Below are 12,108 nucleotides of genomic sequence, written 5' to 3' on the forward strand. Positions count from 1 at the left end.
AGTGCATGTCACCTGTCTCTTCCTGGGTGCTGAGTATTTGCGGTAATAACCTGAGCCAAAAATCAAGAGTCAGATGCCTAGTGGACTGAGCCCCCCAGGTGACCCTAGAGTGATATTTCTAAAATAGCCACTTCTCCAATCAAAATATACCAATGACTTTTCATCTCAGAATAAAATCTAAAGTCCATATCATGACCTCTAAAGCTCTCCATAATTTAACTTCTGATCTTTCTGACCTCATCTCTATTACATTGTCCCTTACCTACTGCCCTTTATCCATATCAGCCTCTGTGATGTTCCTGAAACACACTAAACTCCCTCCTACATTAGAGGTTAAGCTACCTCTGCCAGGTAGGCTCTTCTCACAGATAGCTGCACGCATTCCTCCCATTTTTCACTTAGGTCTCTGCTCAAATGCCACCTTCTCAGAGAGTCCTTCACTGCCCGTCCCAACTAAAACAGCATAATTCCAATATCCCCTCCCACTGTGTCAACCTCTATCCTCCTTACATTGTTTTATAACACTCACATTATCTATCACATTGAACATGGGCTTGTTTATTGTCTTTCTTCCACTGAAAAATCTGTGAGGGCAGGAATCTCCACCATTTTTCTCACTGCTGTATCATCAGCACATAGAACAGCTCCGGGCATCTAGGAGGACTCTGTGAATGTATTGCATAATGCATATGTATCCATGGATGAGAAAATCCCTGTTCTCACTTCAGACAGAAGTCAAACTAAAGGTGATTGGCCTTGGAAAGCAAGCAGGTGCAATCACTACTCCTCAGTTATAACACATCCATCCTTGGGAGTAGTCGTTGGAAAGCGAGCAGCTTTGTGGGTAACATGAGTGATACTGGTCTCAGGACACACTCTTTCTCCATCTCTCCAATGCAGACAGTGGCAGAACATCAGCCAGCCTACCCAAGTGACAGTAATAACTGTAATAACAACAATCATAATAGCCAACATCACTGATTGAGCACTTATTGTATGCCAGGCACTTTTCAAGTGCTTTGCTTTTGTTAACTTATTTTAATGGCCACAACAACCCTGTGAGAAAGGCCCTGTTATTATACCTATTTACTATTAGGAAATTAAGTCACAAGTGGGCTAATCAACTTGCCTGAGGTCACAAAACTACTTAGTTGCATAGCTGGGGTTCGAACCATTACATGCTGGCTCACAAATCTAGATTATCAACCACACTGCCACTGGAGTGCGAATGCTCTTTACAAGAACTTATGCTTTGAAATGTAGTTCTGATTGCCTCTTAGTACACACACACACACACACACACACACACACACACTCACTCACTCACTCACTCAGTGTGTCGGAGGCCGGCTCCAGCAGGTCCAGGGGTCCCTGAAGGATGGAAGGTGTTGGCGAGAAAGAGAGTGTGAGAGAGCCTTGAGAATCTTTCTGGTCACCAGGCAGGCATCTCTGCTCTGACTGGGGCTCAACTATATTTTATAATTTAGTGTTTGGGGGACGGCACAGAAGTGGCATTTCCCTTAGGCAATGGTTTCTGATGACAAACTTCTTTGGCATGTAAGAATTTTCCAGAACATAGATTTGTAGAAGACTCCTGCATAACCTTTATCAATAGTGATTGAGGTAGGTGATTTAGATGCTTATCCTATGGGGAAGGAAGGTATCTTTAGCATATAAGACAATGTTTTTAGCATAAAAAGGGTGAAGTTACTTCTTTGTGAGCAGGGGTCAATAGTTTGTTTAAGGAGAAGTATTAAGAAAAACAGGTCTTTCAGGAAACACCTTTGCTACNCAGAAACAATTGGGTGGGGGTGGATATCTGTCCTTAACTCTAAATTGGGATCTTTGTCTCAGGACCAGACTCAGTTGTAACTCTTGTGTTCTTAGCCCCCTTTATTATGTAAGTCTTGGATCTGCAAGGCCCATAGGAAGAGCCTTTTGATGATCATCCACAGTGCTTTCATCTGAAGTCTCTTTTGAAAAGAGGAATATGTTTTTCCTTATGAGCAATCTGTGTGGGGAATATCGCTCTGATCTAGAATATTGTGAGGCCTGGTCAATACCAGCAGCCTCATTTCCAACATGAGCCAGTAATAGCAGAAGGAGATACCAGTTTTCGCTTCTCATGGCAGGAGCTGTGCAAACTCTGCCATTTCCTCTCTGTGACTGTCATCCAGGGAGGCCGGTACGCCTCCTGGCAACAGTGTATAATTAAAGTAAAATCTTCACAAAACATGTGCTCTAATGGATTGTGACCAGCAATACAGAAAACACTGCCACAGGCCCTGTTTGAGAACCTTTCCAGTCCTCATCACACCCACCTCTGCCTCTAATCCTGCTTTCAAAGATGTCTCGAGGGTGAATTACACTTAAATCCCGTAGGCTCAGAGTGAAGGGCCTATTTAGACAGCTCAGTCTGTAAGGAAAAGGACAAGTTTGGGAGGACTTGCCTAGATAGAGGAGGAGGAAATATGAAAAAAAGAACAAGGTAGAGAAATGAACTTCACCTACTACACAATTTGCCTAAGGTTGGCCCTGCCCCGCCAGCTGGAGTTCTGTCACTCAGCAGAACCAGAAGGGGGTCACTGTCATAAACAGAAAGGTTGAGAGGTTGTTTCTATTGTATTTTTGTTGTATTTTTTTGAAATTGCACTTTACTTGAATGGCAGCTATAAATAAAAATGTTGAGATACACTAGCAGGCTTTATGACTCACCATCCTAAGGCCTAACCCTCCAAATCAAATATGATTGAATCTACTTAGAAAAGTTTTATCTAGTTGTATTTATGGCTTTTGACCTATTTTTAGCTAATTGCATTAAAGCAGTGTACGGCTTCCAGAGACCCTAGATCCTGATTCTAGGTACTATTCACAAGTGTCTTTTGTGTTGCCTCATCTTTTTCTTTTTTCCTAACACTTCACCACCCGCTTTTAAATTCTCAGGGGACTTCCATAGAAAACTAGTCCAGCCTTATGCCCAACTCACAGCTTGCCTCTGAGTTATAAGCCCCAATTATTAGCACCCTGGGAACCTAGGCCCCAATTTAATGTAATTTCCTCTGTGAATATGTAAAGTCCCTTGGAAAGTTTCTCTGGAAGGCCTAGAATTAGTTCTTAGATTATTCCTCTTCCAAAATAGATCTTAGAGTACACAGGGAAAACTTTAAACATCTTCATTGCATTCAACTGAGCAAAAAATGTGTGGTCTTAGAAAAAAGCTTGTAACATTAGAAGATCAAAGTTCATATCCCAGAGCCTCTGCTTTTGAGCCATGTGAGCCATGGCAAGTTCTTTCTCATCTAGAAAGTGGAAGGTAAAAATACCTGCTTCACTACTGGGTCAAGATTTAGCAATATTGCATGTCAGGCACATGGCACATGGTATACAATAGCTGATGGGGCAATGCAGTCACTGGCTGAGAGCACAAGTTCTGGAGCAAGTCCAAGTTGAACACTGTCCACTGCTTAATGGTGGTGGAGCCCTGAGTAAGTTACTTAACCTCTTAGTACCTCCATTTCTTTTTTTTTTTTTTAATGTTTTCTTTATTTCTAGAAGAGAGAGAGAGGCAGCGTGGGGAGGGGAGGGTCAGAGAGAGAGAGGGAGTCACAGACTCCGAAACAGGCTCCAGGCTCTGAGCTGGCAGTCAGCACAGAGCCCGACGCGGGGCTTGAACCCACGAACCACGAGATCATGACCTAAGCGAAAGTAGGACGCTCAACTGACTAAGCCACCCAGGCGCCCCAGTACCTCCATTTCTTTAGCCATAAAATGAAGATTAAGGTAATAAAAGTACCTAGATCACAGACTCTTTGTTATGAGGATTCAAAACATTTGTAAACATTCAAAACATTTAAAACAAATTTTGTCACGTAGTAAATATTAAAAAATTCTAGCTCTTGGATTCTAATTATTAATAATACATATCCCTTGATGTACTCCAGGGATAACTTCAGGCATTTCAAAATATAGAAATTATAATTTTTTCTCCCCAAATAGGCATTAAAAAGGAAAACACTGAAGGAAAAATTCCTCTGCATCTTGTTTATGTGTTTGTTTCCTGAACATAAGGTCATTAAAATCATTTAAGTTTATAGAATGTTAAAATATATATTAGGCTGAAGGAAATGCTGATGCTAAAAACATTTGCTTCCTTTATGTTGCTAGTTAAATAAAAGGAGTGTTTCCCTTGGCCAGTGAAATATGCTTCCTCAGAGAACTTGGGCAAGATTTATTACCCAAATGCCCCTAAATGTTGCCTCTGCATAAATCCAATGTATCTTAGGGGCATAAGTGACAGCAGAAAAAAAAAATTAGCAAAAGCTGAGTTTAACGTGTATCCTACCTGGTGATGAATAATTTAACTAGTCTCCCAGTTGTTGAGAAACATGAGAGGAAAAGTTTTTTTGTGGATATGACAAAGTGTAGTTAAGCATGAGTGAAAGCCAAGAAAGTTTCCCCTTTTGGCTATGATGGAAATATCCCAGGTTAGCAGGCTTAGGACACCCAAGGAAAGTTTTCTGGGTTTGTGTACTAATTGAGCTTCCTTCCATCACTGTAGTATACATTTAGGACCTAACAAAAAATATTGTCCTCTGGTACATTGTTGAGGAGCAATAAATAGAGGACTCAAGTCAAGCTAAGAAGGAAAAACTAATTTCATTAAAAGCTGAGAAACTAATCTCATTAAAAGTATAATTTAAGCTATTATCTTATGTGTTTTCAAATTACATGCTTAATGTTATCAGAGCATTATTACCATAAGTTGAAATAATTAGAAGCAGTGTTATAAGCCAATATGAGTTGTTTCACTGCTGTGTAGGTTTGACATTGCATTTGTTTAAGCCGATCTAGAGCCTAGGGAATGGACTGTATGATTCTCCTAGGTCCCTACCTGGCCTGAGCACCCATGGCTCTTTTTACGATGAACCCAGGTTAGGACTCAAAGAAAGATCTTTACATGGATGTTGGCCACTGAACTATGGAGTACCAACTGTACTGTAAGCCCCACTTACCCTTAGAAAGCTCTCCTGATTTCCTACTGGTGTTTCTACTCTCATGTCAGAGAACCCTGCCACTTCATTTAGTAACTAGCAGAAGCTCCAGACAAGACCTCATATGCCTAATGGTATAGCCAATGCAAGGCTGAAACATTGGGTAAGACGTTCCCTGTTTTAGCCATTAGAAAGAAAGAAAGAAAGAAAGAAAGAAAGAAAGAAAGAAAGAAAGAAAGAAAGAAAGAAAGAAAGAAAAAGAAAAAGAAAGAAAGAAAAAAACGTTTCTAGGGAAACACAATTGGAGATACTTCTACTTAACAGATACTGCTCTCTGGGGCTCACAGTAACTAACTCATCCTCTTTCTGGGTCTGTCTTCACATAGTAGGTACCATCACACCCTCCAAGTCTCCTGGGAACATAGATCTAGACATTTATACTCTTCTGTTTAGAACAAAGAGAACAAGATTCAAAGAGACAAAGATCGTGTTGTCTCCCCTCTACCTAAGACTTACCTGCATAGCCTTCCTTTGGGTTTTTTTTTTTTCCATCTGAGAACACCCTCCTGCCCTTGAAATTGACATTGGGAGTGACCATTCCCTTAAAAAGAGACTGTAAACACTCTACAAAGGGCAACAGCCTTATCCTTATGACTTAACTGAACAACCATATCTCAGTACATAATTTCTCTTGCACAAGAACAAGCACACCTATTTTATTTCATCCTTATGCTGCCCACTTTATTTGAATAGCTGGCCTCTTGTAACTCCATGATTTTACCTTCTAGGTCGTAAAGGCTTGACCATTTTGGAAGAACTGAAAAAGTTCAGTGATACTAGCCTGGGAAATGAATTTCAAAAGCAACTTGTTACCAGGTAAACCTTTGTACAATTTCAACTAGTTTGTTTATAAGTCACAGCGTTGTTCACAGAACATTTAGTGTAAGCTAAAAAAAAAATTAGTAGAAAAATAAACTTATTTTGGCCAAGCACACGACAGTTTTGCATGCTGGGAGGAGACTGGTGTTCAGGTAGGAATTACCAAACTCTGTCTATCTCTGTAATGCTTTTAAGTAGACCATATAACACAGTATTGAAACACTAAAATACTGAAAGCCTCAGCATCTTTACTCTAGGTTCTTACAATATTCAGATCTTAAGGACATGTTAAAATGACCTATGGAAGTAAGTTGCTTATAACTTACAAATTATGGCTTGGTATATTATTTTAAGTTGTGGCATGTTTTTGAATTTTATTTCTTATATTTCATTATATATTACCCATAACTAAAATATTTAGGGGATAAGCCCTAGCATTTAGAGAAACATGACTCAGAGAGATACACTTAAGACTAGTTCATGAAACTTTGCACTTTATTTATTTATTTTTTTAAGCTGGGTAAGTTTCTACTCTAGGTCTTGGCTGGGATGAAATGAAATTACACTGTAAATGTCATTATATGATTATTTATACCACAGGGGAAACTGGAGATAATTCGTAAGAAAGAAAGAGAAAAAATGAAATTAAATTAATTCATAAAGTTTCTAGATGTACTTTATAATTGAGGTGTATTATAAACTAAATTGTAGCTTGCCGTTGCTCCTTGTTATGGTTTCTGATTCATTTACTTCTGGTTCATTTGCTTGTCATAAATTCTAGAGCCCCAGAGGTACTGCGAATGCATTGCTGAATTGCTTTTTGCCACAGAAACCTTTTATCTTATTGCTTAAGGCATATATTTTTATGATGTTGGTTTATCTGGGGGAAAACACCAAGTAATTCCTACATAATGCAGGCTCAATGCAGCCAATGAAGTTTACAGAATTCAGACAACTTCATACTCCTTTAGCCTCACTTCCTCCCTAAATATACCATCTCTCTCTTCTCTTTACTGCCCTCACTCATCCTTCTGGATCACTGACGCTTACCCCTGGCTCTTTGGAGACAATGAAACTTTGTATAAAATGTTCAGCGAGAGAGAGAATCCTTTCTTCCTTCCTTCACTCCACTTCCTTCCTGTCTTCTTTCCTTCTTCATACAATAAATATGGATAACAAACCCTCGGACAGATACTATGCTGTATCTAATGAGTACAGATATAACTTTGACCCAGTCTAGTCTGACGGAGAAGGCTGACCTTCCAACATATTATCATATTAAAGTGGAAAGATGTGTGAGTACATTGCTGTGGGAGCAGACACAGGCCACATAACGCTGCTTGGAGACAAGAAGGACTGTTTCCCAGGGCGTGGGACATTTGAGCGTGTAAGAGGTAGAGGTGAAAAGGTTGACAGGGGCAGAACCATGAGAGAGTGACATTCATCCCGTGCACTGGAGGTGGGCAGACATGGCCCTCCAGCCAAATCACTGTCTGCAAGCTATTTTTTTACAGTTTGGTTGGAACACAGCCACACCCATTTGTTGAGTATTGTCTGTGACTGCTCTCATGCTACATTGTGGAGTTCAGTGGAGACAGAGACCATATGGCCCCCAAAGCCTAATTATTGGCCAGCTAGCCCCTTACAGAAAAAGTTTGCTGACCTCTGCAATAAAACAATGCTTTCACCTCTTTCTCCCCACAACATGGTGTACAAGGAATATGAAAACACTGGAACAGCAAGTTAGATGAAATAGGGAGGTTGCTCCCAGCCAGAGGCAACAAGCCCAGGGTCTTGAGCTGCTCAGCGCCCTTTGTGAATGGTCTTGGAAGGAAGGTCTGTATTCCAGCATGCTGGCACCTATTCTTACCCATGGGTTGGGAACAAGTCACCTTTGGAAGGGGGAGTCACTAGAGAATATTCTAAGAAAGAATTTACACATGTAATATTAAACCAGAAAAAAAAGACATTGGAAAATTCAAAAGTAACTTCCTTAGGGAATCCAGAGGTTCAAGGGTTTATGGTTCTTACCAGCAAGATGAAATCCATGAAGTGAAAAAAGTGTTTATTTAACAATTTTTATCTACATGATATTTTACCAGGCTCTGGTGAAAAACAGACATAGGCCTGACATTACTGAACTTGAGTTAACTTGTCAGATCAGATTACTGTGGAGAAAAGAGGTGACTGGACATTCAGGGTGATATCTGCAAAGGGACAAACTATGACTGAGCCGTCTTAGCCCATGCTTCCCTCCCAGAACTGGAAAACGAGGCAACCTGTTTACATGGGAGAAGAGGCTCGGTAGCTTCCAGCTTTGGCACCCTTCTGTGACTTGATGTTCCTGATGGAGACAAAACCCAGGAGTTGCCTTCTGCTTACACACAGTCAGAAAAGGACACAACTTCATCACTGCTAGGCAAGGTAAACCATTTCCAGAAATTCCGTCATTAGAGATTTTAATATGACGAATCATTGATTAATTGTAAACACTCCTGGGGCTCCTGGGTGGCTCAGTTTGTTAAGCATCCGACTCTTGATTTGAGCTCAGGTCATGACCTCATAGTTCATGTGATCAAGCCCCATGTTGGGCTCTGCACTGACGGCACAGAGCCTGCTTGGAATTCCCTCTCTTCCTCTCTCTGTTCCTCCTCTTGCTCTCCCTTTCCCTCAAAATAAATAAATAAACTTAAAAAAATTATAAACACTCAACCCCAGAAGTGGTTGGGCCACTTTTATCTAACATCTTATTGAAACTTCATTCACTCATGAAAGATTTATTGGGCATCTTCACATTCCAGGTGATATGCTAAATTCTGGGGACACAGAGTTAAATCCAGTGGCTCCAACCTAGTTGAGAAATAGCTACATCAGCCTCTGTAGGAATAAGACCCTGTATAGCTGCAGGAGACTGTGTGTGTGTGTGTGTGTGTGTGTGTGTGTGTGTGTGCGTACATACCCACACATCTGCCTGGCCATGCCTCAGGGGGATGGTAAGGATTTTAGACAAGGGGCAGAAACAGGTGCAGAAAGCACCTTTCCAGTGACAACTTTCAGCCACTTCATACTTTTGGCTGGAGAAACAGTATCACTGTGCCTCACATGCCTACATTATGTATTTACATACTTCCTTGACTCTTGTTCTCTGCTGCTCACTTACTAATTTTCCATTTCAAAGATCTGTTCATTATGACAGCAACCAAGGAAAGCAACAGAAATGAGAGAAAGATGCTTATCAGAACCAACTGAAACACAAAGCCAAACTGGCATTTTGATCAATAGTGGCTGCGCTCGTTGGTGACACAGTGGCCTTGGAAATGCCATTCTGAATCTCTGTGACCTTCATCATTCCTTCCTCCCCTTATAGCTGCCCTGCTCCTGGTTTTCAGAAGATGAAAATGAACTGGCCAAAAACTGATCTCTCAAAGGGTAATATTTCAGTAGCTTTTGAACAACCATTTCAATGACTTCAAAAATAATGTGTCCTATAAGCCAGGGTGCACTTTACTTATAGGTCTTTCCAACTTTATTCATTTGCATTCTATCTTCATTGTCCTGAGACACATAAGATGCATTCTGATTCCCAGTCCATTTCTTTGTTGGGAGTAAATCTGGTGTCACTTTCCTTGCAGGTGTGGACCATTAAGGCTAGATTGTTTTTGAGATTATTAACCTGATAAATGACTTCCATCATAGCCCAGCAGTATAACCAATCTTTTATATAATTGCATGGTTAAAAAGGGAGGAATTTAAAGTCTTTGCCAGCATAGGTGGTCATCCAGTTCAATGACTAAATTTACTCTATTAATAAGGCATAGAAAGCTTGGAAATGTTATCTGTTCTTGAACCTTAGAAGATATCATCACATCTAATTGATTCGATGTGGTGCTTTGTCCTATACCCAGAAGTTGATAGAAGACTGCGGTGGTATTACCTTTGTCTTGCAAATGGTTCTTGAGATATTGCTACTCCCCAGAGCCAGCTCACTAAACACTTGTTTCTCTGAACTTGCTTTTATAACATTCAAGTCAATTCAGCCAACACACTTGAGGAATCTACTACAGTATATGCCAGGTGTTGGGTTAGGCATTAGGAACCCAGCAGTGTACAAAATGCTTCTAGTTCCTACTCTCAGGAAGCCTGGAAGGAAAGAATGGTAAGTCTGATGGCTTTCCTATACATGCGTTACCAAATATTATCTGTTTGTGCCCCCCCCCTTCCCCGCATCCTCTCTCCACCTTTCTCAATCCTCTGTAGCTCCAAAGGCTGACCATATGGGTACCATGATTGTTAATTGTATATATCCACTTAGGCTGACCCATTGTTCAAATACCAGATGTCTAGATGTTGCTGTAAACATTTTTTTAGAGATGATAACATTTATATTAGTAGACTTTGAGTAAAACAAATTATCCTCTATAATGTTGGTGGGCCTCATGCAGTCAGTTGAAGGCCTATGAGGAAAGACTGAGGTCCTCTGAGAAGGAAGGAATTCTACCTTCAGACTCCCTTCAGAATCCAAACTGCAATATCAAGTCTTCACTGGTCTGCAGCCTGCCAGGCTGTTTTATAGATTTTGGACTTGCCAGCCTCTTCTCTTCCTCTCTTTCTTCCTTCATTCCTTCACCACCTCCCTCTCTTTAGATATACATTCTAAGAAATATATCAGTGGGCTCCCCATTCTCAGGCTTCAGATTTGATTTGGTCAATAAGAGACATAGACAGGAAATCAGAGTGAAGAAGAGAGTGAGGTATTCTCTGGCTCCCTTCCTGCAGGGCCACAGGTTGGTAAGAACTATATCCTTCCTACTTAAGGTTGTGGCTCCTGTCTGATGACCTTTTTCTGTCTTAAAGTTCTAGGTCTCTATCTGGGTCCTGGTAACCACTCTGTTCTTTACCCCTTCAGGTGTATGGGAAGTGATAGTTCTTACTGTTGTTTATTTGGGGGTATTCACTATACCTTGTTAGGTAGTTCAATCCCATTCATATACATAAATATTTATTTCACCTAAATTCTCTTAAATGTGTTAATTTGAATGTACCAGTTATTTCCTATTAAGACTATGACTCTGATTCATAAATATTCAATAAAATATTCTCTCTTCTCCTACCTAAAAATTCGTTTTTGGAACATATAGTACGCTGGGATCCAAAGAATGGATCACTGTTTACCGGCATCTATGAATTATTTAGGGATAAATTCTCTTTGGTGTGAATCTATTTATAACCAAAGAATTTTTCTCAAGAGGTTTTAGAGCTGGAAGGAAATTGATTAATTATCCAATATAATCCTTATTCCACCCAATTGTCACATTGAGAAAATTACATGTAGAGAGATGAAAAACTGCACAAGATAAGAGTCAGTGTAGGAACTAAAACCCAGGTTAAATATAAAATTGCTAAGGTAAATTCTGTCTTAAAATACATGATTTCAAAAACATCTTAGGCAAGGAGACTTATTCTGAAGTCTTTTTTAAAAAATTTATTTATTTATCTTGAGTTGGGGGGAGAGAGAGAAAGAGAATGAGCAGGGGAAGGGCAGAGAGAGGTGGGGACAGATAATCCAAAGCAGGCTCTGTGATGACAGCAGACAGCCTGATGTGGGGCTTGAGCCCACAAAACATGAAATCATAACTTAAGCTGAAGTTGGATGTTCAACTGACTTCAGCCACTCAGGCACCCCTTGAAGACTTGCTTATTTATTTATTGTTTTATTGTTTTACTTTTATGTTTTTAAAATATAATTTGTCAAATTGGTTTCCATAAAACACTCAGTGCTCTTGCCAACAAGTGTCCTCCTCAATGTCCATCACCCACTTTCTCCTCTCCCACCCCCATTAACCTTCAATTTGTTCTCAGTATTTAGGAGTCTCTTATGGTTTGCCTCCTTCCCTCTCTGTAACTTTTTTCCCCCTTTCCTCTTCCCCTGGTCTTCTGTTAAGTTTCTCAAGATCCACATATGAGTGAAAACATATGGTATCTGTCTTTCCCTGACTGATTTATTTCACTTAGCATAATACACTCCAGTTCCATCCACGTTGCTGCAAATGGCCAGATTTCATTCTTTCTCATTGCCATGTAGTATTCCATTGTATAGATAAACCATATCTGTATCCATTTGTCAGCTGATGGGCACTTAGGCTTTTTCCATAATTTGGCTATTGTTGAGAGGGCTGCTGTGAACATTGGGATACATGTGCCCCTATGCATCAGCACTCCTGTATCCCTCGGGTAAATT

Source organism: Crocuta crocuta, unplaced genomic scaffold, assembly GCF_008692635.1.
Source record: "Crocuta crocuta isolate KB4526 unplaced genomic scaffold, BGI_CrCroc_1.0 scaffold25, whole genome shotgun sequence".
Taxonomy (NCBI): domain Eukaryota; kingdom Metazoa; phylum Chordata; class Mammalia; order Carnivora; family Hyaenidae; genus Crocuta; species Crocuta crocuta.